General features: G+C 42.2%; 1 long non-coding RNA gene across 1 annotated transcript; it reads left to right on the forward strand.

The window, feature by feature from the left end:
- The first annotated feature begins 4,452 nt into the window (after positions 1-4,452).
- Positions 4,453-13,289, forward strand: LOC132658288 (uncharacterized). Its single transcript, XR_009597696.1, has 3 exons — positions 4,453-5,010; positions 12,530-12,565; positions 12,991-13,289. It is a non-coding gene; the product is annotated as an uncharacterized LOC132658288 (long non-coding RNA).
- The last annotated feature ends 13,200 nt before the right edge of the window (positions 13,290-26,489 follow it).

Raw genomic sequence — 26,489 nt, forward strand, 5'->3', positions numbered from 1 at the left:
AACAGAGGATGACAGGGTTCGATGGCATCACCGACTCAATGGACATGGGTTTGGGTGGACTCCAGGAGTTGGTGATGGACAGGGAGTCCTGACGTGTTGTGGTCTATGGGGCTGCAAAGAGTTGGATGTGACTGAACTGAACTGACAACCTAAAATGAACAAAATACTGTGTTTGCTCTGGAGACATACAGGCAAAGGGTGGATTTAGCTTAACGAGAAGGAAACTGCGTAGAAATCAGTGAGGAATGAGTAAATAATTCAGCACCACTTGGAAGCAAGGCCAAAGTGTGAGCATACAACCTCCTACTGCTGGCAATATGGAAGGTTCAGGAAGTATCCAGGCAGAAGATAAGCAAGCCCAGGTTAAGAGGATGGCTTTAGAGATGATGAAAGAGGGCCAGATTTGAGAATTGCCACACAGGAAAATGGAAGGGACATATGTTCCTTAGGAGGAATATTCATATCCCTTGCCTCTCAAAAGGAGATACTGGTTGAGAATTTTTGGTTTGAAGGGTTAAAGGGACCATAAACATTATAGTTCGTGAGGGCCTTATGACCAATGACATTTCTAGAAATTGAGATATTCTAGACAATTGACATTGTCTCACGCACCATGTTAAAACTTCCTGGTCTCTTTTTTAAAGTGAAATAAAAAAGATTACTCTTGGTAGACAGAGTAGAACACCTAAAGCATTCCCATATCGAGCTAGAATCTGGGTAATATTTTGAAAGACAAGAGTCTTTATTCTAAAAGAAAAGGAGCTTAGGAAATGGCTGTTCTTATTTGGATAGTAAAGTATTTGATATTGTTTAAGTAGCATATTTTCAAAATCTCTAATCTTACTTCTAATCTAGTTCAGTTTAGTTCAGTTCAGTCACTCATTCGTGTCCAACTCTTTGCGACCCCATGAATCGCAGCACTCCAGGCCTCCCTGTCCATCACCAACTGTCAGAGTTTACCCAAACTCACGTCCATCGAGTCAGTGATGCCATCCAGCCATCTCATCCTCTGTCGTCCCTTTCTCCTCCTGCCCCCAATCCCTCCCAACATCAGGGTATTTTCAAATGAGTCAACTCTTCACATCAGGTGGCCAAAGTATTGGAGTTTCAGCCTCAGCATCAGTCCTTCCAATGAACACCCAGGACTGGTCTCCTTTAGGATGGACTGATTGGATCTCCTTCAAGTCCGAGGGACTCTCAAGACTCTTCTCCAACACCAGTTGATGGTATTTTTACTCATCTTCATTCAGTCATTTTAAAATTTCAAAAGCTACAGTTTGCCTTAACCATTTTTAATTTTATGATTTATCATTATTAACATGTCAACGGCACAGATTTCAGAAGTCAATTTAACTTAATATTCCCCTCGAAGCCCAGGAGAGCACTGCACCCCATCCTACAAGAATACCTTAACTTTGTCCTATTGCACTTTACTATTTTTAAAATATTTATGCATTTATTTATTTGGCTGCCCCGGTCTTAGTTGCAGTGTGTAGGCTCTAGTTTCCTAAGCAGGGCCACTTGCATTGGGAGCATGGAGCACCAGGGAAGTCCCTATGGCACTTTACTAAAATAGACACACTGGTTCCCACTTTACAGGTAAAAAAAACTGAGGCTCACACAAACTAATTACATGGTTCACAATCACAAGCCGAGTAAGAAAAAAATTCTTACTCTGAGTTGTCTAGCCGTTTGCCCTCATCACCAGCCCACTGTGTCTCCTATCTCCCTGCGCACCCAGTTTCTGTGCATTGGCCAGAACAGGTCTGTCTTTATCAAAGAAAGAATTATCCATGGCTTAGAGACACCCCTGTCCCTGGTGATCCCCTCACTTCACAGAAACACCAGCCACACTGCACCCAGATCCCGTGCAGGCAGAAAGCGTGTGGAAACAAAACAGCGACACACAGACAGTTTTTTAAAAGGCGTATTTATGAATAAACACATCAACATCTTTTCTCCCAACAGCCCTAGACTTGCTCCCAGTGAAAACTACAGCTCTGGGAGAATTGAATTTCAGGATCATGAGGCATTGTTCCAGGGGGAATGAAAAAAATGGGGAGACATTTTGCTTTCCACACATGAAGGAGAGAAACAGATGAGAGGGCTTGGCCCGGGTGTGCACCTCTCCATCCTGTGCTCCCTCCGCCCACCAAAGTGTCAAAGGGTGTAAATATGTTGAAGAGTCTTGATACACGTGACAGAATCATGCTGTCGATTATACTTCACTAGGAAGCTGATTCCTGGCATAAGGCACATAACCTCCTCTGAAGGTATCTGAAACTTTTCCACAGTAAAACATGAATATCTGAGGAAATGTAGTAACATTGTTACCCATGCCCAGCCTAAGGATTAAAATGTTAAGGGTACAAGGAGGTATAGAGGAAAGGCAATTTAGGGGGTCTGGGTGCATAGCTTACCCATCTCAGACTTCTGTGCAGAACGCCCCAAACCGAGTCTCCTTTCATAAATGCAGCCTGTATCTGGAACAGCGGCAAGAAAAGCGCTATTGGACCTCCCTGGTGGTCCAGCGGTTAAGAATCCATGATACCATTGCAGGAGGCACGAGTTTGATCCCTAGTTGGGGAACTAAGATACCCCTGCTGTGCAGTGCTGCCAAAAAATAAATAAAAAAAGAAAAAAGAAAAGCACTATGTTCAGAAACAAGCCAAGTTACAGATAAAGCAAGGAGACGAAGTTCTAAAAATGGTAGAGAGGCTGAAAGAGAAGAGATTGTTAGTAACTCTAGAGAGTTATGAAGAACTCTAGAGGAAGCAAAAGGAAGACGAAAGAGGGATAAGAAAGTGAGCAGAAGAGACAGGAGAGACTGGACTAGAGAGAAATCGTGGGCAACTATTTAAAGGCACAGAGACGATAAATACTTAACGACTTACATTTTGGCGGTGACCACAACCAACGGGCACGCCAACTTAAATAAAAATATCTCAATAACACCTCGATGTTGAAGGCTTGACTGGACGTTAACCAGCAACTCTAATAGTGCCTCTGGATAATCACGGAAATTGAGAATGGGCTGTGGTTCTCAACCTGAAGCGCCCCTCAGAATCTCCTGAACAGCTTTCATGAAATACAGATACCCAGTCTCCCTCTTAACCATTACACCCCTGGAGTAGACATGAACATTGATAGCCTCTGACAACAAAAGTATCTTTTTAAAAAAATTATTATGGTTTGTTTGCATCAATTTTTATTTTTGGCCGCGCTCCATGGCATGTGGGATCTTAATTCTCTGACCAGAAATCAAATCCATGCCCCTTGCAAGGGAAGTGCACAGTCCTAACCACTGGACCTCCAGGGAAATCCCAGTATTCTTTTTTTTTTTTCTTTTAATAGATTTTTTAAATTTTTAAAATCTGTTTATCATTTATCTGGCTGCATGGGTCTTAGCTGTGGCACATGGGACCTGTCCTTACCGTGCACAGACTCCCTAGCTGCGGCCCATGGGCTTTGTTTCTCCACGGCCATGTGGGATCTTAGTTCCCCAGCCAGGGATCAAACCCACGTCCCCCAAGCTGCAAGGCAGTTTCTTGACCACTGAACCACCAAGGAAGGGCCCACAGTATTCTCTTTAAGATCCCCAGGTATAGCCAGGGTCGAGGACCACTGACATGCGGCAGTGATCCTTAAAGTCGATGCTGGACGACCAGTGTCACCGTCACCTGGGAACTTGTTAGAATGCAGTCTCAGGCCTCACCCCAGACTTACTGAATCAGAGATGTGGGCATGGGGTCCAGTAATCCAAGTCTTAACAAGCTTTCTAGATGACTCTGGGATATGTTAAAGTTTGAGAAAACCACTGTCTGTGGGATGTGGTGGAGGCAGGGTTCACCTGCGACTCAGAAGCTGCCACAGCTGTATCCACAAATAACCTTCCTGGTGAGCAGAAGTTATGTTCTCATCAGCATTTAATAAGAATTCTTACTACTAAATATTTTTACATGTAATTTTTGGCAGTTTGATAGGCAAAAGAAAAATTGTCTCATGATTGAATACTGTTCCTATGTTCATGCTTAACATAAACCTTACATGTTACGATTCAAACTGATTTCTTTGATTTTAATCTAAAATAAACATAGTGACTAGCCGGTTACTCTAGAGTGAAGGCAAACACTCTGAATAGATGCAAGGGGGTAACAGCTCTACGAAGCATAAAGATGGTGTTCTAGTTACCAACTTTCAGCCCAGTAATATCATTTGTTCATCACAACATCATTTGTTCGTAGTCCCTACTTTTTTAAAAAGAGAAATGGAACCACTCAAAAAAAAAAAAAAAATTAAGGGAAAAAAACCTAAGAGGAAATTCCTCAAATTAAACAAGCTTAAATATTGGCAGTATGTGGACTAAAACACACTCAAAATGTGATATATATTTCCTGACACTGTTAGTTGAGGGGAAAGAATCATTTTTCTGTATTTTCTTAAATAGAATTTGCCAAAGCCTGGGTGGTCCATGAGTTTAAAATAATAACAATTTGTTCTCCTTTCTGGCCTCATTTAGCTTCCGTTTCACTTTAACATCTTGAATTTCTCCCAGTGCTTAGTTTGCAATTCACTCAACAACAACAACAACAACAAAGGCTAAAAGCAAACATACTTAGAAAAAAAAAAAAGGCAAAATAAAACAATAGCTTCGAGTTTGGGCTCAACTAACAAGTAAATTATTTACACAGAAAAAAAAAATCTTCTCATTTCAACAGGTTGTCGTTATTCCTGCTCACCTAGACTCTATTTCCTTCCTCTTTCTATTGTACTCTGCTGTAATAATGATTTTCTTAATGCAAAACTCAGAAGCACTCAATAACCTATCCCCGACTGCCACCCCATGCGGTGCAGACAAGATGTTTAGCAGAGACAGGCCACGGGGAGTCAGTTCTCGGAAAGCTACAGGAGAGAGGAATGCGTTCATCTTCAAAACTGTGAGGGATCTCTGGGGAGACCAAAGACCAGCACCAGCTGTTGGTGGAGAGCCGTGCAGAGGCAGAGGAACAGGTAACTGAGCGCTGTTCATTTCTGCTCAGCCTCTCCCAGATTTCGTTTGACGGTGGCTCACCCTGTTAGGACTCAGGAGGTGCACAACAAGAGCCCACGTGGTGGGGGAGGCTGGGCAGCCGTGAGCACCCGCTCCTCCCAGCCGCCTGGCCAGCCTGCGTCAGAGATGTTAGATCACATCTGAGGGACCCGTCTTCTCCCTTTAAAACTTCAAAGGAGAACCCTCACCTGTGGAGTGCTTAGCTGGAGAGAGGGGCAACAGAGGAGCGGAGGTCTGCAGTTCCAGCATCAAGGACTGTCTCCCTTCTAACCTCTCCTTAAAGTCAAAAGGAAGCCGTAAACCAGAGCCTGAGCCTTGGTGTCTCGTTCTGGTCTGATAAGTCTGGGGGAGCATGGGTTCACAACCTAAATAACCAAGGTTAGAACCACTATAAAAGGAAAACCACAAACTGTACAACATAGATTATATCAAGCAGAAATGCTAGAACAGGCAGATTAAGAATTTAAAATAAGCAACAACCAATGTTGCCAAAAAGATACTGGTAACATGAAGCAGGAAAAAAGTAAAAAAAACAAAAGAGAGAGCCAAATGGAAGGATTAACTATAAAAAAAGAAATGATACTTAAAGAAAGAATAGTAGATGGGATAAATAGCAAGCTGAATGCAGGTAAACTGCAAAACCAAAAGAGCAGACTGAGGAAATCTCCTGGGAGGCAGAAAAAATAGGATAAAGAAACAAATACGGAAATAAAAAATTAAGAAGCATGGAAGATAGAAAGCAGACAGGCTGACATACTGAAAATAGGAATCCAAAGGAGAGATAACTAAAAGGAGGGGGAGGGAATATTTAAGGAAATAATAAAAATAAACAGCCCTGAAGTAAAGAAAGATGAAAGAACTCAGATGGAAGCAACTGGGTGCCAAATAAGAGAGATTAAGAACTCAGAAACAATATTGGGAAATTTAAGCACATAAAAGATAAAGAAAATTCTAAGTGCTTCCAGAGGGAAAGAACATCTTCTATGAAGCTACAAGAATCAGATTTCTTAACAGCAATACTAGATCCAAAGATTTGGAGATTCTCCAGATATTCTGTTGTTGACTTCTAATTTAACTCCAGTGTGGTCTGAAACACACTTTATATGATCTGAATCTTTTTAAATGGGTTGAGACTTGTCTTATGGCTCAAATTGTGGTCTATCTTGAACAGACACTTTACCCAAGAAGATATATAGATGGCAGATAAGCACACGAAAAGATGCTCAACACAATTAGTCTTTAGGGAAATGCAAAATAAAACCGTAATGAATTGCCTCCACATACTAACCGTACCAAGTGTTGCCAAGCATAGAGAGAACTGGAAGTCTCAGAGACTGCTGGTTGGTTCAGGAACTTTAGAAAATAGTTCAGCAGTTTCTTAAAAAGTTCAACATACATCTTCCATCTGACCCAGCCATTCCACCCCAATGTATTATCCAAAGAAAAAGAAAATATATATCCATACAAAGACTTGTCGAGTGTTCTCAGCAAACTTATTGGTAATAGTCCAAACTGCAAACAATCCAACTATCCGTTAACAAGGGAGTGGATAAACAAAGTACATTTATAGAATGGAATACTACCCAGCAGTACAAAAGAATAAACTATTGATATACAAAATAACATAAATAAACCTCAAAATAAATGCTAAATGAGACAAATAGAAAAAGTTCATAGTATTAGATTTATATTAAACCCTAAAAATGCAGCTAATCTACAATGATAAAAAGCAAGCAAGTGGTTGCCTGGAGACGGGGCAGAAGGGCTGGAAGAAATGTCAACAGGATTACAAAACAGTAGGAGAAAACTTTTGGGGGAGATGAATATGCTCATTATTGTGATATTATCATGATTATAGTAATGATTTCAAGACTAGATACATGTGCTAAAACTTATTAAAATGTACACTTTGAATACATGCAGTTTCCTGTATGTCTTTGTTGCTGTTTTTCTGTCACTAACACGTGTCTGATTCTTTGCAGCCCCATGGACTGCAGCACACCAGGCCTCCCTGTCCCTCACTATCTCCCAGCATTTGCCCAATTCATGTCCATTGAATTGGTGATGCTATCCAATCATCTCATTCTCTGTTGCCCCCTTCTCATTTTGCCTTCAATCTTTCCCAGCATCAGGGTCTTTTCCAATGAACTGGCTCTTTGCATCAGGTGGCCAAAGTATTGGAGCTTCAGCTTCAGCATCAGTCCTTCCAATGAGTATTTAAGGTTGATTTCCTTTAGGATTGACTGGTTTGGTCTCCTTGCTGCCCAATGGACTCTAAGAGTCTTCTCCAACGCCACAGTTCAAAAGCATCAGTTCTTTGGTGCTCAGCCTTCTTTATGGTCCAGCTCTAATATCCATACATGACTACTGGAAAAACCATAACTTTGACTATACAGACCATTGCTGGCAAAGTGATGTCTTTGCTTTTTCATACGCTGTCTAGTTTTAGCTTTTTTCCCAAGAAGCAATCATCTTCTAATTTCATGGCTGTAGTCACCACCTGCAGTGATTTTGGAGCCCACGAAGAGAGAATCTGTGACTGTTTCCCCATCTATTTGCCATGAAGTGATGGAACCAGGTGCCATGATCTTAGATTTTTGTATGTTGAGCTTTAAGCCAGCAATTTCACTCTTCTCTTTCACCTTCATCAAGAGGCTCTGTTGTTTCTCTTCGCTTTCTACCATTAATGATATCATTTGCATGTCTGACGTTGTTGATATTTCTCCCATCAATCTTGATTCCAGCTTGTGACTTATCCAGCCTGGTATTTCTCACGATGTACTCTGTATATAAGTTAAATAAAAGGGTGACAACACATAGCCTTGTTGTTCTCCTTTCTGAATACTGAACCAGTCCATTGTTCAATGTCCAATCTAACTGTTGCTTCTTGACCTGCATAGAGGTTTCTCAGGAGACAGGTAAGATGGTCTGGTATTCCATCTCTTTAGGAATGTTCCACAGTTGGTTGTGATCCACACAGTCAAAGGCTTTATAGCATAGTCAATGAAACAGAAGTAGATGTTTTTCTGGAATTCCCTTGCTCTCTCTATGATCCAAAGAATGTTGGCAATTTGATCTCTGGTTCCTCTGCCTTTTCTAAATCCAGCTATACATCTGGAAGTTCTCAATTCAGGAAATACTGAAGCCTAACTTAAAGGATTTTGTGCATTACCTTACTAGCATGGGAAGGGAGTGCAACTGTCCTGTAGTTTGAACATTCTTTAGCACTGTCCTTTGGAATTGGGATGAAAATTGGCCTTTTCCAGTCCTGTGGCCGCTACGGAGTTTTCCAAATTTGCTGACATATTGAGTGCAGCACTTTCACAGCATCATCTTTTAGGATTTTTAAATACCTCAGCTGGAATTCCATCACCTCCATTAGCTTTGTTGGTAGTAATGCTTCCAACTTGAAGCAACAAGGCCCGCTTGACTTTACACTCCAGGATGTCTGGCTCTGGGTGAGTGACCACACCATCATGGTTATCTGGGTCATTAAGAGCTTTTGTGTACAGTTCTCTGTGTATTCTTGCCTCCTCTTCTTAATCTCTTCTGCCTCTGTTAGGTCCTTACCGTCCTTTATCATGCCCATCCTTGTATGATATGCTCCTTTGATATCTCCAGTTTCCTTGAAGAGATCTCTAGTCTTTCCCATCCTATTCTTTTCCTCTATTTCTTTGCATTGTTCATTGAAGAAGGCCTTCTTATCTCTCCTTGCTATTTTCTGGAACTCTGTATTCAGTTGGGAATATCTTTCCCTTTCTCCCTAGCTTTTTGCAAGGTGTCCTGTATGTCTACTATACCTCAGTTCAGCTGTTAAAATGAAAAAAATAAAAAAATAAAAAGTTACCAGAAGTTAAAATTTAGTCTGGAAAAAAAAGATATATGAACACAGACCCCAATTCTTTACTTTAAAAAATGAACTAAAAGTGAGGGGAGGGGTGAACTGGAAGACTGGTACTGACCTGAATACACTACTGATACTATGCATAAAATACATAACTAATGAGAACCTCTGTGTAGCTCAGGGAACCCTACTCAGTGCTCTGTGATGACTTAAATGGGAAGGAAATCCAAAACAGAGGGATATATGTATCCGTATAGCTGATTCACTTTGCTATACAGCATAAACCAACCCAACATTGTAAAACAACTATACTCCAATAAAAATAAATAAAAATTAAAAATGAGCAAAGAAAAGAAAGTTTAAAATAAAAATACATGTTTATAGTAATCCAGAACTAAAACCCTAGATAATATCAATCCAGTGGCGGATAGGAGAAGCCAAAGGAGATGAGTTGACATCCATCAGGTGGAGTCCAGTCAGGATGCAGAAACGCACAGCTGTTGCTAACTGAGAGCTGAACATAATCAAGGAATTGGTAGCCAGGTTGTAAAGAACTGGAAAGTCAAAAAGGGAAACATTACCACCACCCCCAAGCCTTCTTTTCCCCAGCAGTGGAGTTGTGCCAGTAGTAACAGTTGATCCTGGTTTGCAGGGCTCCCAATATCCCCTGCCCCCACTCTCCCCACTCCCCCCTAACTCCAACCTCACGTTAACTTCCCAAGAGTAACACCCCCTCCTCAGAGCTCTCTGGGCTCTGCCTCCACATTTCTAGATTTTAATAATTTCCATCTCCTCAAATATTTTCAGAAATATTGGGGAAATACAAACACCGCTTGTTGAAGAAATAATTAAGAAATTTTCACTGATTTTTTAAGCAAGATAACAGCAGTGAAGTTATGTTTCCCTCTCAAAACTCTTTATCTTTTAAAGATTCATACTGAAATATTTACAGTTGAAATAATATTAATATTATGTCTGTTATTTTTCTCAAAATAATCTGACAGGAGGGATTGCTAAAGGAGATGCGGCTATAGATAAAAAAGTAATCACTAATTGATTATTATTACAAATGGATAATGCATAGGAGTTTGTTGACATTTGAAATCTTCCACAATGAAGAGTATTTTTAAAAGCTTAAACACAACAGTATTTATATCATGAAAACACGTACAAAAAAGTATGACTATCTGGTGCATTAGCATGGGGGCCGTTGCTGGGAGTGGGGATAAAAGGAAATAAAAATGAATGAATGAAGCGCAGATCAATGACCAAACTGCGCCCTAAACTAAGGATCACAATTGGCTCAACTTGGGTACAATATAGGACAAAACAAAGTCCCAAGTCTTTAGACAGGCATTTTAGGTCTTCTAGATTTGGATTTGACCTACTTTTAAAACATTTTTTATCATTCACCTTCAAAATCTAACATTCCGTCAAAATGGAATGTTCACTTGGATCCCGAGCGGCCAGTTCTCTCACATGGTGTGGTTCCTAATGCTCCTACTGCCCCCGACTCTGTGTCTGCGTCCCAGTCTCTGGATAGCAATTTGTCACTGGGCCTTCAAGGTCTAGCCCTTATAACAGCTCCACTGACGCCACCCCAGTGACCCTTTCTTCCAATGGAGAAAAATCTATGTATAAAACAAAACAGAAACAAAAAACATAGCACTTTATCAGAATTTTGCTTATATAATTATCCTTTTTTAATTTGTACTAGAGGGCTTGGGTTTTTGGTTTATGTTTTAATTTACTGTAGCTCTAAAGATCCAGTTCTTCACAGTGTAGTATCCTAGGAAACGTACCGGTTGTATTCATCTCTGTATCCCATGCTTAGCACTGTGTCTCGAATATTCCAAGTGTCTCCTGAATGATCAGTGAGAGAAGAAGGCAGAAAGGGTGGAAGGGAAGAAAAGAAAGGTTGAAATGAATGAATATACTGTGTTTCAGTTCCCTGGTTCTCTCAAGGAAGAAAACTGATTTTTTAAAAAAAGAAATCCCAAACTCACTTAAAACTGTGGGAATGATTTTTTAGGAAAAGATGTCGTCAGTTTTGTAACTGTTACTTCTCAGTTGTCCAGAGCTTCCTTTTTTTAAAAGCATGTGAGCACATATATCAAATGGGATAAAAGAAAGAAAGATGTAGACAAACACTGAAAAACACATTCAGATGCCGTTTTGTTAGGACACTATCCCCGTTTTATGCCCGAAACAAGGGCAGCAACATGGAAGGCAGATTTTAACCCGTTGCATTTTGAGGAGAGGGGTGCTTCCCTGGACTTACTCTACCTCCGGAAGCTGATAGACTTAGCAAGAGGCCAAAACAGGCAGGAGGACAAAGAAAGCTCAGTCTTCTTATGGGTGGTGGCATAGAGAGCTGGGCAAGACTGAAGGCAGGAAGAGAAGGGACGACAGAGGATGAGATGGTTGGACAGCATCACCGACTCGATGGACATGAGTTTGAGCAAGCTCCAGGAGTTGGTGGTGGACAGGGAAGCCTGTCGTGCTGCAGTCCATGGGATCGCAAAGAGTCGGACACGACTGAACTGAACTGAACTGATAGTCTGGAGCTATCATGCCCTGCCTTATTTTTGTAGGTCTGTGACTTTGAACAAGTCCTTCAACCTCCGATCTTCTGAGTTCCCTGATTTTACAATGGGGCATCAACTATTGTAGTCCCCATTGATCTTGTCTTTTCTGAATTTTCTTGTAAATGACTTGATGCCTTTTGGAGGGGAAGGAGGCTGCTGCAGCGTTTCTTTGTAAAGAAGGAACCGCCTGGACATTCTAAGGAGACTAGTTTCCGGAAGGAAGGTTGGCAAAAAGGAGGGAGGCAGGCCCCAGGTGGCAATGAGGTAAGGAGGCGTGGGCAGAAGCACCCCTAACCGGCTTGGAGACCACCTGGCTTCCAGCAGAGCTGGGCACCGGGGATGTCTCAGCCTCCGCACTGGGATGTCACCAAGATTCCAATGACCACATGTTGCCTGCGACAGCATCCTGGGACTTTCCTCTCTCTGCAGACCTGGGAAGGCTCTGGAGGGCGTCCCTGATGTCGGAGGATGCAGAAGGTGGGGCCCAGACAGACCTGGAGAGAGAGCTGAGTCCATCCCGGCGACAGGAGAGGGGCGGCTTCTAAGCCTGGTGTTCTGCGCCTCTTCCAGGGCTCTCGAAACACTAGTGGAAATGTGAGGGGTGGGGCAGGGGCTGAGGTCAATCAGTCGCATTCTGGGGCGAAGAATCATGACAAATTGGGAATGCATATACACCCGTGCTGGATTCATGTCAATGTATGGCAAAACCTATACAGTGTTGTAAAGTAAAATAAAGTAAAACAATAAAATAAAATAAAAATAAATTAAAAAATTAATATCACACACTACATATAAAATTAATATTATAATTAATATTCACATGCTGCTATATAAAAAATAGGTAACTAGTAAGGACCTACTGTAGAGCACAGGAGAAACTGCTTAACACTCTGTAGACCACACACGGGAAAAGAGTCTTGAAAAAGAGTGGCTGTATGCATACGTATAACTGATTCATTTTCCTGTATACCTGAAACTCACACAAATTGTAATCCATTACACTCCACTACAATATTTTAATTAATGACATTTCATTTTATACCCCAGGTGGATGAAAGCAAAAGTTGCTGCCGAAGTCACCATGTACGTCATGCCATATTTTGCCAATTCTAAGATGCCATTACATTTGACCCTTGACTAAGGATGGAATTAGAGGCATTGACCCTCTTCACAGTTTCACAGTTGAGAACCCATGTATAACTTATAGTGAACTCTCCATGCTATTTAAAAGGAATAACTTTCAATAATAAGGTGATAATTCATACTCAAAAGGTAGGGTGAGACTAATTGTGTTTTTTTGGAAAAGCTTTCTAACTGCTTTATTTGACCATTAAAAGTTGCTAAAATTTTATCTATTTAGTCTCCAAGTAAATGCAGATGTACCCTAAACCAATTATTTAACTAACATTTTATTAGAAGCAAAACACTATGGGGTTATATAAATAAGAATTAAAAATGAGATGTAGCCCAGATATTAATATTAAAACAGACTATTAATATTAAAACAGATGTATTAGGACTTCCCTGGAGGCGCAGTAGACAGGAATCTGCTTGCCAATGCAGGGGACACAGGTTCGATCCCTGGTCCAGGAAGTTCCCACGTGCCTCAGAGCAACTAAACCCGTGCACCACAGCTGCAGGGCCCAAGTGCTGCATCCGATGAAGCCTGAGTGCCTAGAGCCTGTGCTCGGACAGAAGAGGAGCCCCATCAGTGAGAAGCTCCCACACGGCGACAGAGAGCAGCCCCTGCTTGCTGAACCTAGAGAAAGCCTGCACAAAGCAACGGAGACCCAGCACGGCCATAAATATATAAATAAATAAAATAATTTTTTTTAATCATAAAAAAGATATATGAAATGGTGAGAAGATAATTGCTATCATATGTATAGAAGGAGTCAAACTTTGGTTAATTGCAGGATAGGAGGAAAACAGAACTCTTTTCACAAAACAATTGATATTTTATAATGGCTTACTCCAGGTAATATGAAAATAATAAAATAAGAGTTCCTTAAAATTTATGGTTATAGCAGATATAGAAATATTTCCTTATAGCTGCTATTTACTCTTAAAAGCTATATTCTGCATATGTAATAAAAATAAATGCATTTCCTACTATTACAACTTCCATCGAAGGTTAATAGTTATATTATTCTAGAATCATCAGTATACAAGTTTTTCAGAATCAGTTTACAAATATCTTGTTTTAAAGATCACTGTCTCATAGGGGTTTTTGTGAAACTACCTCTCATCTTAACTGTATCCTCCTCTCCTTATTCCTTGCCATAGCACTCTTTTACTGTCATGAAGGTGTTACTCAGTTGTGTCCAACTCTTAGTGACCCCAGGGACAACAGCGCCTCTGTTTGTGGAATACTCCAGGCATGAATACTGGAGTGGGTTGCCATTCCCTCCTTCAGGGGATCTTCCCAATCCAGTGATCAAACTTGAGTCCCCTGCATTGCAGGCAGGTTCTTTACCGTCTGAGCCACCAGGGAAGCCCATTAACTCATACATCTCTTAACACCACTTTCTTTCTACCCAACCTGGCTGTAAATGGAGAGAGAACTACCCTGCCTTTTGTTTACTTCTTTGTCCCAGCACCTAGCACAGTACAGGGCACCCAGTAGGCAATTAACAACTACTCATTTGATCTCTTTATATTTCCCCAATACCCTAACCTTACTCCCTTTCCTGCCTCTTTCCCTTTAAAAAAAAAAATTTATTGAAGTACAGTTGATTTACAACATTTTGTTTCAAATGTAGAGCAAAGTGATTCAGAATATATCCTTTTTCAGATTCTTTCCATTTTCCCATATAGATTATTACCAATTATTGAGTAGAGTTCCATGTTGGTTATCTATGTTACATACAGGGGTGTTACTCCCAAATTCCTACTGTATCTCTCTTTCTCTTTTTAGCACTCAACACTTCTGAGCTCCTCCATTAACCCCGGCAAAGTGTTCACCAAACTCTGGAACTAGGAGACCATCTCTGAGAAGCAGCGGTTAGAGAGCTGCCCTTAATGATGGTGCCACCATCCCAAGACAGGAGAAGGAACATAGACACTCTCTAGAAATGCTACAGAACATAGGGATGGGATGGGGAAAAAAGACCTCTGACTCCAACACCCGCAGGGCCAACAGCTGACTCTGCAGGAGAGCCCTGGGCCCCTTGTCTTTGATCCCCTTTGCCCTGGGAAAGAGCAGGGGTGTCCAGAGAGCTGAAGGTAAGAAGCAAGGCGGTAAATACCTGGATTTGAATTTGAATTCTGCCATTTACTTGATAGGTAACTTTTAAATATGCTTAAATCCTTAAAGATTGCTTTTTCCAGCTGCCACGTGGAGTTCTTATTGCTGGGCCCCACATGATGGTGGTGAGAATTAAATGAAAGGATGCTTACGAGTTTGAACACAGTCACACGCACAAACTATGGCCTCAGTGAATGCAGTCCAGCCTCCATAGTTATTGGATCCTGGCCTTGAATTAGATGAATCAGCTTCTTTCATCTTTTCCAGTCTTACAGAATGTATCACCTACCCAGTATCTTCCCAATGAGATACTGTATCTCAAATATGCACAGCTATAGCTTTGGTGTGTTTTTTTGTTAACAATAGACACTAATCAAAGAGACCGTGTTCTGCTCCTCCTCTACCCTATATGCAGCCAGTGTGAGTACTGAGACACTGCAAGCTTTCTCACAAGATAAAGGATGTCCATCTTACTCTCTGTGCTTGAGATTGGCTTGGGAGGCCCCTCGAAAAACCTCAAATATAGTTTTAGAAATAAATTGGTAAATAGGCCCATATCGTTTATTAATACAGGCACTCCTCTTTTTATTACACTTTGAAGATGCTGCATTTTTCACAAATTGAAGGTTTGTGACAACCCCACATCAAGCAAGCCTAACACGCCATTTCTTCAGTACCATTTGCTCGCTTCATGTCTCTGCATCTTGTTTTTTAAAATTCTTGCGATAGCTTACACTGTTTCATTACGATTATGTTTATTATAGTGATCCATGATCAGCGATCTTTGATGTTACTACTAAAACCTGCTTAAGACTCAGATGATGGTTACCTTTTTTTAGAAATATTTTTTAACTTAAAACTTTACATGTTTTTAGACATAGCGCTGTTGCTCTTAACAGACTACAGTATAATGTAAATGTAACTTTTATATGCAGTGGGAAACCAAAATATTCCTGTGACTCACTGTGTTGATATTTGCTTTACTGTGGTGGTCTGAACCAAACCCACTTCTAACCTCTCAGAGGTCTGCCTGTAGTACCTGCAGAGAACCTTCTTCTGTAGAGAATTTTTCTGAGGCCCTTTCATATATGTTATGCTGTTTAAACCTCACAATAACTCGGTGGCTGGAACTGTTAGCATTTGCAGTTTCTTTCCTTACTTTTTTTTAAGAAAAATTTTATTGGCGGATAATTGATTCACAGTGTCGTGCTGGTCCCCACCATCCATCAGCATGAATGGGCCACAGGTGCACGCGTGTGTCCTCCTCGGGACCCTCCCTCCGTCCCTCCCCACCCCTCCAGGCTGCCGCAGATCGCTGGGCTGAGCTCCTGCGTCACACAGCACGTTCCCACGGGCTCTCTATTTTTCGCGTGGGGATGGCTATGTGTCCACGCTCCTCGCTCAGTGGGCCCCACCCTCTCCTTCCCACACTGTGTCCACAGGTCTGTGCACTAAGCCTGCATCGCCATCCGTATCTTCCCCGAGCTCTATCACTAGCACACTAGTTTCTGTGAGAATGAGCTCCTCGGTGAGGAACCCAAGACGCTGCTCCAGGCTCTCCCTGGTTTTCTTTTCTTTCTTTCTTTCGTCCCTTTTTCTTTCTTTTTAATTTTCACTGGAGTATAGTTGCTTTACAATGTTCTGTCGGTTTCTGCTAGACAGCCAAGTGAATCTCTTCCCTTTCTTCTTTCTTTAATTTTCCCCTCAATTCTTTCCTTCTCTGCCTTTTCCTGATAACTCCTCATATTATCAATGGCACCCCACTCCTGTGCTCTTGCCTAGAAAATCCCATGGACAGAGGAGCCTGGTGGGCTGCAGTCCATGGGGTCGCTAGGAGTCAGGCACAACTGAGCGACTTCACTTTCACTTTTCACTTTCATGCATTGGAGAAAGGAATGGCAGTCCACTCCAGTGTTCTTGCCTGGAGAATCCCTGGGACGAGGGAGCGTGGTGGCTGCTGTCTGTGGGGTCACACAGAGTCGGACACGACTGAAGCGACTTAGCAGCAGCAGCCGCAGCTTCATATTATACACTAGTTTTTATTCCCTTCCTCTGTGACTCTGGATTGCAATACTAAGGCGATTACTAAACTACAAGCCTCAGAGGAAACAAAACATGATAGTCATTTGCGTTGTTTATTTATTTCAACAGTCTTCTTTCTAAATATGGTTAAAAGAAATTCAGCTTTCATTAATCATGCAATAACATGTTACCTGAATTAATGTTAACAGACTTTAAAAAACTGAAGTAAATATTTGAGGGCTTACGTTGGCATTTCTTTTTATCTTTTAAATAAACTACCATATAATCATCTGAATATAAAACAGCCCCACGATGATATAAACTAGTCATAACTTGAAAACAACAACTCAGAAACCTCAGAACATATTACCCTAGTTAAAATGGGGTGACCTGAATCTCCTTTTTACAACTATAAAATACAAATATGGATAAAAGAGAAAGCTCTTGCTGGGGGTTCCATCTTGAAGAAGCACAGTTTGTGTTTGTTTCTTATGAGAAAAAAACCAAACAGGATTTATAAGCAAACTTGGGCATAATATAATATGGATTAAATTACTTGTTGTTTACAAATTTGACATCTTCAAATGTACCAAATATCTGGAAAATGGAACTATTTGCACTTTTCCCTCCGGTTTTACAGTTTCGATGCCTCCAACACTCAGTGAAAGGCACTTTCTTTCTTGTGCTCTCAGCGCAGGCAATGCCATTAATTCAAGGCAATGCCATTAATTCTCATTTTCAATCCAAGTAAATTAAAAAAAAAACAAAACACCTTTGACCCATGTAATGTGTTGAGTCAATCTGATGAAACTCAAATCAAATATTCTTTAACATCTTGACACTATTTTGGCATACTTAAATCTCACCATAAATCTCTCATAAATATTTTAGGTTTTAGAAACTGTTTAAATACTATGCTTCTAAGATCTAGAGATTCATAACAAACTATCAAAGGTAACTAAAGCATCTGTCTTTCAATAGCAATTACAATGATTATCTCATTTTGAAGACATTTATTAAAGAAACTATATGCCCTACCTGAAGGAAAAGGGAGGGAAAAAACTCTACTTCAACTAATAGAGTTCAGCCCTAGCAGGTATGTGCACGCTAAATTGCTTCAGGTATGTCCAACTCTTTTGTGACCCCATGGACTGTAGCCCCCCCCCCCCCCAGGCTCTTCTGTCCATGGGATTCCCCAGGCAAAAATACTGGAGTGGGTTGCCATGCCCTCCTCCAGGGGATCTTCCTGACCCAGGGATCGAACCCATGTCTGTAACGTCTCCTACATTGGCAGGAGGGTTCTTTACCACTAGCGCCACCCGGGAAGCCCAGGCAGGAGCAAAGGAACATTCTCTAGAGCTGGCAGCTTTTTTGGCCTACAAAATCACAGGACTGGTAGTTAAATCACTTGTAAAACTAACCACAAGAAGGTCTAGCATACATAAATCATCACAGCCACAATTACTGTTCTCTATTGCTTTCTTCAAAATGGCACCTAGAAATCATCACATCTATTCTCCTGTTTATCGTCTGCCTTCTCCCTCTAGAAGGAAAGTTCATGAGAACAGAATTGTGGTCCTTCCCATTCATCCAAAGTCTCCAGTACCATGAACAGGACCTGCATAGAGTGAGTACTTAATAAATATTTGTTAAATGACCAAGCACACCTTTAATCCGACTGGCAGAACATTGCCTCCATGATATAACTATGTATCATCTAAACATCCAAAAGTTCTTTGCAGCCAAGATCAGCATTGGTGCTCATTTCAGAGCTACTTTGTGGACATATTTAATGCATGTTCTTAAATATTAAAGGATATCTGTAAAAGATTTTTTAGGTATTTGTTTTGCACAGTGAAAAGAAGACAGCAACTAAATTTAACTTCAGTAGGAATCTTATCTTCAAGGACAAATTCTCACACCCGAGGTTTTAGCTCTTGCTATCACCCCTGCAATTTTTTAAAAAAACTTTTTATTTTGTATTGGAGTATAGCCAATTAACAATGCTGTGAAAGTTTCAGGTGAACAGTCATGCATAAACCTACATCCATTCTCCCCTCCCCAAACGCCCCTCCCATCCAGGCTGCCACATAACATTGAGCAGGGTTCCATGCGCCATACAGCTGTTCCTTGTTGCTTATCCATTTTAAATCTAGCCGTGGGGACACAGGTTTGACCCCTGGTCTGGGAGGATCCCATGTGCTGCAAATACTGAGCCCGTTGCCTAGAGCCAGTGCCCCACAACAAAAGAGGACACCCCAATGAGAAGGCACCGCAACGAGGGAGTAGCCCCCACTCACCGCGACCGCTGAAAGCCCACGTGCAGGAGTGAAAAGCCAGCGCAGCCAGAAATAAATAATTTATTGCCACTCTTGCATTTTACTCACGACTCAGAAAACCTACTGAATTTCCCCCAACACACACATCTGCAACTGCAGGAATGTGACCCCCCCCCGACCTTTCCCTGTACATGAAAATGGCTCGTGAGCTCTCACACAAGTTACATTTGGTTTTCCTCAGCAGGATAAAGGGCCTGGTTTATGTGCTTGAGAGACATCTCTGGACAGAGAAATTTATTTTCTATACCATGAGTTTTAGTGAATAGTACTGTACTGAAAAGGAGTGGCTTGTTTTACACTCATGGGTTTACTTTAACGAGTATACTTATTGAATATTTTCCTTTAAAAAGAAATCATTTCTTGAGGGTCTTCTAGCAGTTTCCATGGTACTGTTATCTCTCATCCAGTCTTTCTCCCTGTCTTCCTCCAGCAGCACATGACTTAAACAATTCTTCAAATACGCAAAAGTCCTAGACAAAGAAATTAAAAAACATAGAGAAAACAGAAATGTACAAAAACTAAAGACGTCAAGTTTAAGAGTTTCTTGTGTCTACTCTTAAGCCGGTAAAGATGATTATCTGATTCTGAAAGTCTCTACCATATGAAATGAAGGCATCACTCTTGGGGCAAGAAAGGTCCTGAATGTTCTGTCAAAAGACCCAGGTTTAAGTACAAGCTCTATCATTGAACTTTTCTCCAGCTCAGTCTCCCCATCTCTAAAAGGAAGTCATATTAAAATTCTATAAGATTATATAATCTGGTGAAAAGGGGGGCTTACATACAAAGATAGCCTATGTGTAAAATCAGCTGCAGGAGGGAGGTCAGGTGAGGGTACAGTTAGGACAGTCTTTGGGGAAAGATGGGCTGAAGCTGGGCGGTCAAGCCATCACCTGACGGAGAGAGATGATGACGTCACCACCTGCCCCAGGCCGGCGGCTTCTCTACACAGAGAAGAAAGCTATTTCTTGGGCCAGCCTTCCTTTTGTATTTGTTCTTGAAAGACAATTGCTTGAGAACATTTTGGTTGTTTTTCTTCCTCTTCTTCTATTTATTTACTTTTATTTTTTCCCCTGTTGATTGGGGATATTTTGAAAAGGGAGGATAGGAGGAAGCTATCTGCTAAACTTCAAAGCTATCTTCCTATAAATTAATTTTTATTGAGTATAGTTGATTTACAATGTTGCATCCATCTCTGCTGCACCAAATATACACAGTAGATTTTTATTAGTTATCTGTTTTGTATCTGGCAGTGTGTATGCATCAAACCCAGTCCCTCCCCGCTGAACTTCAAGTCTTGAAGCACTCGGTTAGTGCAGAAACACTCAAGAATCAACATCCACTGCCAGGTGCTGGCAGAGCTGGAGCAGTGATTAAGTGTTCCCAGCCCGACCTCATGCTAGTGGTGCCACTTTGGGGTAAGATAGATAACCTCTCAGCCTCAGTTTCCTCCTGGTAAAATTGCCCAACTCCACAGGGGGTGATTTAAGAACCAAATGAGATATCAAACATATGTGAAAGCTACCCTGTCATACACAAATGTGAGTAATTAGGAGTGCTTGTTCTTAGAGCTAGTGGGGCATAGAGAGAAAATGATGACTGAGCAAATTAAATTTGTAAAAACAAAGCAAGGCCATCTACTATAAGTTCTGTGAATCAGGAATCCACACAGTTAACATTCAATAAAATGGTTGATGGGAAGCCCTGGATGCAGGTTAGGTATATGAGACACCCTCATTCCCTTACCCCCTTAACTCCCCTCTTCTTCTGTCAAAGCACTCGGCAGGCCATGAAGGCCTATTCAAAATTTAGATATTACTGTTTACTCAGTTTTGTTTTTGCAGTGTGAGGAATGAACTTGGCCTTTGAAGGCAAACAGGCCTGGTATCAAACCCCGGTTTTGCTGTTTCTAGGTGTGGCCTTTGAGGATGGAATAATCTGTGAGCCTCAGCCTCCTCTTCTGTGAAATGGGCTCTTACCTACAGAAGTTGTCCCCAAACTTTTTTATGACACTGAAAATTGAAACTGTTAGTCACTCAGTTGCTTCAAACTCTTTGCAACCCCATGGACTGTAGCCCGCCAGGCTCCTCTGTCCAAGGAATTCTCCAGGCAAGAACACTGGAGTGGGTTGCCATTCCCTTCTCCCAGGTAGGGGATGGGGGGAATATTCCTGAACCAGGGATCAAACCTGGGTCTTCTGCATTGCAGACAGATTCTTTACCATCTGAGCCACCAGGGCACCTTGAAAAGGAGAATATTCTTACTGCAAACGATGCTGCCACCCACAGTGAAATGTAAACGGACCAGGAGGCTCTGGTCACCCAGATCAGGTCCTGCTTTAAATTTGTAAAACAAAGCAAGGCTGGGCGGGGCTGCCCATCCCAAGTGATGCTTCATGACAACTCATTTTGTGAACTCACTGGCCCATGCTGCCACGAGCTGTGACCTGCCCTCCTTGACGTCCTTACAACACCCTCTACCCACCACCACGGAGGCAGCTGTTGGGTGGCAAACCAATGTCCACTTTGTCCAGGCTTCTTCTTGGGGAGAAATATGGTAGAAGAAGCCCATGGAGGTTTAACTGAATCACCCTTCCCAAAAAGACACTAGAAGAAACCACAAAACCTTAAAAATGAAAGTGTCAGAGAGGCAACTTTCAGTGGACAGTGGAGAGCTTTGAATCCCAGGGTTTACAGCCCAGTATCTGTTGGCCTTTCCAGAAAAGAAGCATCCGTGGCTTGGAAGATGCTTTGTGAACTCACTGGTCCTTGAATACAACAGTGCTGGTCCTCCGGAAATCCCTCCCCTGCCTTGGCTGATGCAAAAGAAATAACCATTTCAAGAGCCTCTACCTAACTTGCGTCAGACGTTTTGCATGTTATTTTCAATCTTTCCAGTCAATCAGCAAACTATTGCCCAGGGTTAAAGGTGGGCTGAGCTGGAATTCCAATTCTCAAACTGAGCTTTCTTCCAGGATGCTGTCAGGCTGCAACCAGCAGGCCTACAAGTCCTGAAGGCCAACCTCGAAGCTAAAGACCCTATAGTCAGCAATGGAGACATCAACGGTTTAATGAATGGGGGAGCTCGAACATTGGAAGCAAGGTCCTGGAGCAACACCCCGCCACGTGGCAGTCTTTGATGCGGGTGGGGGATGGGAGTAGGAGGGGTATGTGTGCTGGGGCGGGCTACTGGTTATAGAGGGATTGGTGTTGGCTTGGCTCATCGATTACCAGGGAAACAAGCAGAGAGGCACACCCCTCCACTGCCCTTCTGATAAACTATCATGATGGAGATGTTCTAATCTAAAGTTAGGACAATCACTAGCTGGGGAGGCAAGTATGTAGGAAGTCAGTCCTGTGAGTATGGTGTAGGTGGAGTAGGCGCTGGCGGAGCAGGGGGTGGACAGGAAGCAAGAGAATAGCCATCCTGGGGACATTCTGGTGCTAGAAGTGTGGTTAAGACTCCACACTTCTGCTGCAAGGGGCAAGGGTTTGATTCCTGGTCACTAAGATCCCACATGCTGCATGGTGCGACCAAAAGGTTTTTTTTAAAAAAGAGTATCTTGGGTGGCCAGATCACACATGTACCATACTTCCTGTCTAGTAGGAACAGAGCTTTTAAGGGAGCTAATGAGTTTCCATTCTTTAAAACTGAATTTTCAAGAAGTCTAGACAGGGGATTAAGAACACTGCTGTTTAATGGTAATATTGGTACAGGTATATAACTCATCTCACATGAACAGAAAATAAGACGCTATGAAGAGTAGACCAGAGTTAGAGCAGTTAGAAGCCATGAGGAAACCAGAAACAGGATAAAAGTAAGGGCCTTCCCCTCTCCCTCCTACCATAAGTTCCATAAGCCCATTACAGACCAAGAATGTACTAGACAGTTGTACGTATTTGTGTTCATGGTAACTGCAAATAAAGATACTAACCTTTGTATATACTCAGTTTGTCTCAACTAACCATTCTGATGAACTTAGAAACCCTTGCAAAGATTTAAGGAAAAGCACCCACGCAATACTCAGGATCAATCCTGATCCACGTAGACCAAGGTTTCTCACTGCTGATATTTTAAGCTGGATGATTGTGTGGGGCTGCCCTGTGCACTTAGAGGATAAGTTGCATTTTACTTTTTAAAAAACACTTATTTATTTGGCTATACCAGGTCTTCATTGCAGCACGCGAGAACGTTACTTACAGCATGTGGGATGTAAACCCCTGACCAGGGGTTGAAATTGGTCCCCCTGCATGGGGAGCATGAAGTCTTAGCCACCGGACCATCAAGAAGTCTTGGATAAGGTACATCTTAGATGAGTTGATTCTCCCCCACCAAAGGTACCTATTACGTTTTCGCCGAAGTACTACAATGAATGGCAGGGGTATTGTGTATGGAAAAATACCTTCAGGAAGAAAAATTACATTATTCCTTTTTTTTTCCTGTTAGGCATTGATCTTATCAAAGCAAAATTGCTCAATATTTAGTACAATTGCCTTTTTCTGTCTGTGTAATTATGGTTAGCACCTTTTCACACCACATCATCCACAAATGATGGGCTGCTGTGTGACAAAGGTGAATTATTTGATGTCATTTAACCTAGAATGAAGTTTGCATTTATCCGTGTGAACCAGTGTAAGTGAAATGGGAAGGGTGTAGACTAACATTACGGATCTTTAAAAGGGTAAATACATGCTTGAAAGACCTTACACTCCTTTTGACAATGGGCCTACTTTGACCACAACAATTATCCATTCCAGCTATTGTGAAATAGTTTATACTACATGTGACAAGCATTGGTTTTTGGCTTTGTTTTTGGCTTTGATTTAAACTCAAGGTCCCATAATTTATAACAATAGTTAGAACATTTGGAATAAAAACCACTGGTTAACGTCAACTGTCTCCAATTTCTGAAGGAAGGAAACTGATTCCAGTAAGAGATTAGCCAACTACTCACTCCTTCCCAGCTTCCTGGATCTCTCTCATCCCCATGTTCCTATTTCTTTCTTAGAGGCAAGGGCTCATTTAGAGCTCACCACTGGAGATCATTCTCAGTAAGATCTGCTCTAATGAGGGGAATACCCCAAATAAGAGTAGCCGTGCAGCAACCCTGAAGATGGGTAATAGGTAGATGACACTATGTCTCCCTACTTTTGTGCTTATTTGGAAGTGTCCATCATAAAAAGCCGTGTTTCTTTAACTGCACTCCAGTGAAAGTGAGTCTGCTGAACTGAGCTACCAAGTTGCCCATCCCAATCCCTTACACCTTTCCCAGCATCTCACAAGAAGATGATACAACTTTAAAAAAAAAAAGAAAGAAAAAATTTAACTTCTTCACATGTGTTCTGGATTTCATCAAGTCATGTCTCCTGAGAGATAATTTTTTTTCTTTTTTAAAAATGTATCTACCGCACAAGGGACCTCCGTTGTCATGTGCAGGACGCACAGGTGGGAACCAGTTCCCTGACTAGGGATCCAACTCGGACCCCCTGCATTAGGGGCACAGAGTGTTAACCACTTGGACCAGCAGGGAAGTCCCTCTCCTGAGACATCCTGCTTCTAAAGACATCCTTTTGTAATAGGAGGGAAAGGGGCAGGGCACAACTTTTGAAAGAATGACCTAGCCCAAGGACACAACACAAACTGATCAGAATCAAATGGGACCAAGATGGCAGAGAAGACTAGACCTTGATCCTCAATCAGCAAGTGAAATGACTCACCCGGAGGCGCCATGACAGTTTCAAGGCACTGTCTAAAGACCAAGGAGGGGGCGGTGGCCCAAATCCTGGAAATCTCTGCCCTCTCCCAAAAACCGTTGAAATAGTTCCCCCACTCATTAGCATATGAAATTACCCAGCCTGTAAAAACTAACCATGCCCCATTTCACAGCCACACTCACCCTCTGAAATGGCCCACACTTTGCCTGTGGAGTGTGTTTCTCATTGAATCTGAATAAACCCATTTGTTACCTATCACTTTGTCTCTCACTGAATTCTTTCTGCAATGAGACATCAAGAACCTGAGCTTCATTAGGTCCTAAAACCAGGTACCACGGGTTTTGGCTGGGTTTGAGTCCCAGCACATGGGTTCAAGTCCCAATCAGTTTCTCACGCCCATATCTTTCACCTCACCCTTGCTGACTCCTATCCACCTCCTTTACACACTCATGCTTTCCCAGCTTAATAGAGGCCTTCCCTTTACTGAGCAGATCTTTTGTAACCCTACATGAAAAAGAACATGTTCATATATATTTTTAATCCATATAAACTAGGGGCTGGCTTTTAAAAACCAAGTTAAAAGTTTTTTTTCTTAAAATAAAAGTTGTGTATCTCAGCATCCTGTGTTAGAAATACTACACAATACGAAAAGATCTGCACTTTTTTCAACTAATTTAGTACTACTGACACCTGAGCTGGTTGGAAAGGAAACCACATTTCCTCCAGATTCTCACTGAAACAGGTGAAGAATGAGAAGGGGGGTGGTCCCTGATGACAACACAGATCCTCTCAGGTTACCCTCTGAGCTAGGGTGAAGCCCGGTAGCTTTTTTTGGCTACTGTTCTTCTATCTTAAGGCTTAGGGGCCTTCTTCAACATAATCAGTTCAAATGCTGAACACCACGCGGTTGTAGGGAAAAAATCCTTTCCACATCATTTGCATCATGTACGCTGAAGTTAACAGCACTGTGTGTTTATTTTCTACCAATAATTAAAAAGGAAGAAAATCTTAAGCCCCTCAGTGGCAGACCAGCGGTCTTTGGGGGAGAGGTGTGTCATGGAAGGAGGCTCTCAGCTTCACGCAGGATTCGGGGTGCAGCAGGAAGTGCACAGGCTTTGAAACACTGCAGTTCAACTCTGCGTAACAACGACCTGTTCACTGGATCTCTGCAGCCTCATCCAAGAACAAGGAAACAACCAGGGCTGTTCCATAGACTTCCAGATCAAAGGGCTTGGTATAAAGCAGTCATAAAGAGTAAGGTGTTGACAAGGGAAGCATCACCGACTTGATGGACATGACTTGAGCAAGCTCCGGGAGTTGGTGATGCAAAGGGAGGCCTGGCATGCTGCAGTCCGTGGGGTCGCAAACAGTCCGACACGACTGAGCGACTGGACTGAGCTGAAATGACACCACCCGAGAGACCATCTAGCGGATGCTCAGGCCAAACGGAGCAGTAAGGGCTGGACAGGTCACCTGCAAACGACTTGAGGCTTAGAGACCCCTAAGTACGGCCCTCTGCTTCCCGCATGCCTCACTCAAGGCAGGCTGCAGGTTCTCCGCGGAGCTGCTGACTCAGGGGAAACCCAGAGCGATCTTGCTCCAGGGAAACACCATGTATTTTTCCTCTTTGCCCGGAGGCCGGAAAACCGAAGAGACTGCAAGGGTAGCGGCTACACCCGCGGCCGCCG

The sequence above is a fragment of the Ovis aries genome, chromosome 20 (assembly GCF_016772045.2).
Source record: "Ovis aries strain OAR_USU_Benz2616 breed Rambouillet chromosome 20, ARS-UI_Ramb_v3.0, whole genome shotgun sequence".
Lineage (NCBI taxonomy): Eukaryota > Metazoa > Chordata > Mammalia > Artiodactyla > Bovidae > Ovis > Ovis aries.